Source organism: Athene cunicularia (genome assembly GCF_003259725.1).
Source record: "Athene cunicularia isolate RWA chromosome 1 unlocalized genomic scaffold, athCun1 chr1_part2, whole genome shotgun sequence".
In the NCBI taxonomy this organism is placed as follows: domain Eukaryota; kingdom Metazoa; phylum Chordata; class Aves; order Strigiformes; family Strigidae; genus Athene; species Athene cunicularia.
Window position 1 is genome coordinate 30,099,410 of NW_020799092.1, and position 3,644 is coordinate 30,103,053.

Sequence of the window (3,644 nt, forward strand, 5' to 3'; positions counted from 1 at the left end):
GTGGGTGTCCTCCGCCCGCAGCGGCCGCCGCCCCCTTCCTGCCGCTCCCTCGCTCCCCTGCGCCGGGAGAGACATGTAACGGAACTGGGACACCAGCACGGCATTGTGGGAGCTCTTAAAGCCGCAGCCACCCGCTGCCCACCGGCCCAGGCGAAAGCGCAGCCACGCAACACCCTCTCCACCGCTACAGGCGGACGGCGGCTTTTTAAAGGACTGGCGCGACAGCCGTGCCTAAAAATAACCCCCTAGGACCGGCTGATAAAGCGTGTGGAGCAGTGGGAGTTCGGGATAAGGAGAGTGGGGCCTCCCGCGCCCACCTCCGACGGAGCGGGACCGGGCAAGGAGCCCGTACCCCGGGACGGAGGGAGCCGGGGCGCCCGGCAGCCGGGGGAGAGCCCCGGTCCCAGAGGAGGAAGAATAGTGAGAGCCCTGGCTGGGGCCTCGACATGGGTTTCTTTTTGTTTTTCTTTTGTTTCTGGAAGAAGCAAAAAGGCCTTTGGTGCTTGTTTTTAATTGAAATGCGGAAAGCCTGCAGTCCGTGTTCTCTATTGTTTCTGCCCAGGATTTTGATGATGGAAAATTCCCCGAAAACCCCACCAAAACAACAAACAAAACCCTCAGAGCAGCACATACTCTTACACAAATATCTGGTTTGGGCAGAAAGTTTTGAGTAAGTTTTAATCAGTTTCGTGTTTATGCAACTTGGAATTGGAAAAAATGACATTTCCTAATAAGACCCTAAACCTATTTGTAAACGAGCTTCAGAGCTGTGATTTACAGGCGTTCTTCACTCTCTACAAACATTTGCGCTGGTTCTGCTCTCAGCCACCAGTAGCAGTAGCAGGAGTCATTCCTAGCTCTTCCCGGGGCTGGTGGCCTTTTCAAAACTACCTGTGCACCACGTTCAGGACATGCTGGTCATTTAAAGAAGTCTTACCAAGAAAACTTGTTGTGTTACCACCATTTTATTAAGTCCTGATCCTTTAGATGAGAGCAGGATTCTGCTGCCATATGACTTTGCATTGATGCTACATGGAGAACATTTTCAAGAGTGTATACATGCTTCAATTTAAATGCAAGCATGTAATTATTTACAAGATTTTGGAGCGGAGATGTTTCTACAAATATTTCTAGTAGATCTGAATCTTGTGTTGTGATCAAATCTTCCTTCATGGCTTTATGCCACTGAGCATGTTTTTCCATAAACACACCTGGCAAGATGTAAAGTTCCTGCTGAAAATGTCTTATGGACACAGAAGGATGTCACTTCAAGTTCTGACCTGTGTCTACAACTTTTTATGCTCTTTTAGATGGTAAGCAGTCTGTGAGAAAGACCTTAAGCACAACATGAAATTAGGTATGGTTAGGAAGAAATTGCAAACATTAGGTGAATCTGTCAGGGAGAATGTGACTTTTGTGGTCAGCTACACACACCTTCATCAAGAAACTGAAAAAAAAACGTCACTGGACAGATGCCTCCAGGAGAAAGGAATGGTGCTGTTGACCAGTTCTGCAATGTACAGGATGAGATTTGTTTGCACTACATATTTTTTACTATGACTTTCAAGAGCGTCAGCAGACAACTTAAAAGCAGGAAAAAGTTTTTCAGGTAGATTGTTACAAATACTTAACCTGTAAATATCCCAATAAGTATTGTACTCAGAATACCACTGCTTCCTTTTTTTCACAAAGCCTGTAAACACAACAGGAGCTGTAAAACTCATGGAAGATCCTTTCTCCAAATCCAGGCTTCTCAGGGAGGCAGTGATATGGGAAACTATTGAAACTACATGACCTAGGAAATTATTGCTAGGAGAAAAGCCTTTTTCAAGGAAATAATGGTTTGCTGAAAACAAGTACTTGGTAAGTCATTTGGCTTGTTTATGGCTCCAGGTGTTCAAGAGAACATCACACATCACCTTTCCTATTGAAAACTAGCTTGCCGATTAGTTTCTCAAACCCAACAAATAATTTTTATACACTTGCTATATAATTTTGTAATAAACTGTTGTAACTAATTTGCTAAGTTAAGCAAGGCAGGTATGATAGGTTTGAATGATCTGTAAATGTTAAACCACACTATCCTGCTGTCTAAAGTATTGTAAAAATAGAATATGGTACCCTGTGTGGGTTTTGAAATGATTTGCAGTTACTATAACCTATATTACAATGAATGTTTGAATATATATGGATAAAATATAAAGTATGCCATTCGGTTGGAAAAATGTAACTACTTCTCAGAAACCCCATCACCTAGAGCTGATAGGTAAACCACTTCTCGAAACCCCATCACCTAGAGATAACATGTAACTGTTGCTTGAAAAAAAGCCTGCCAAAAGATGGGATCATGAGACTCTCAAAGGATCCAATGGAGAAAGAGCAGGACAATCATCTGACAAGAAGAGGATTGGTTAAGACGATGGTACAGGAGTATAAAAGACGCTGCTTTTTAGAACTCCAGTGTGTGTCTTGGTGGAGCGGAGACAGCCGGCAACCCCAGCGCTGCTTTGTCTATTGTTTCTCACCCTAAATCAATTGAACCCAATTAAAAATATATTTATATTTAAAATTGTCTCGTTTGATTATAACAATTTGGTGACCCTGACGTGATCTCGGTGTGCTTTCCTGGATTGTGGCTCCTCGAGGGGCGCCCCGCAGATTGTGGCTTGGGAGTAGCAGTCTGGGTCAGTCTCCAGAGATCAACAGACAAAAGAGAAGCAATAGCCAAAGGAATTGGAGCTCCAAAGGAAAGACTACAGTATCAAATACTTGTAATTCTGGTGCACAAAGACCCGAACGAGGACGACAGAGTCATGAGTATAAGCGATATTGTTCGGTTGGGTGGGACTCGTTTGCTTGTGCGTGAGAGTGTGATTGAGACGGAACCTCATTCTGGAAACTAAAGTAGTTTTGGAGCCAGGATTTGAGTTCCGAATCGAGTGTGGAGGTCTTCTAACCCCGGTTCCAAACTCCCGTGAGGGATTTGGCCGGTGAAGGACCGAAGCGGATCCTATAGGACTTGTGGGTGGGAGCATGGGTTCTAGGGGTATGTGGGTGGGTAGAGGGTTCAGCCCCCGGCAAGACACTCTTACTGGTAACCAAGGGCGAGAGGAATTGCCGTAGAAAATTCCCACGGCAAGAGGAATTGCCGTAGAATACTCCCAAGGGACACATAGGTGGGTAAGAGATTCAACTCCCTGGATCCAACCCCCTACAAGGATTGTAGGAGTTGCCACAGTTAAACTTCCAGATGGGTCAAAAGGAATCAAAAATCTGGGACCAGAAAAAAAAAAAAAAAAGAATAAATTACCGGATATATCACCAGATAGTCCACTAGGCATAATGATTAGAAATTGGAATGAAAGAGGTCCTAGAAGAGGAAAAAGTAAATTAAAATTAGTCCAGTATTGCATGGTTAAATGGCCAAAGGAACCTCTAAAACCACATGTCTTCTGGCCTACTTTTGGATCTTTTGAAGACTGGATTTTCCAGGCTTTAAATACATATGTTAACTCAAAGAGCCCTCTTAGTCAAGAGGAAAGCGATTATGCCAAATTATGGATCAGGACTTCACGTCCTTATCCAGCTTCAATTCTTACACTAAAAAAGGAGGAAAAATCTGAAGAAAAAAAAAAAAAAAAAAA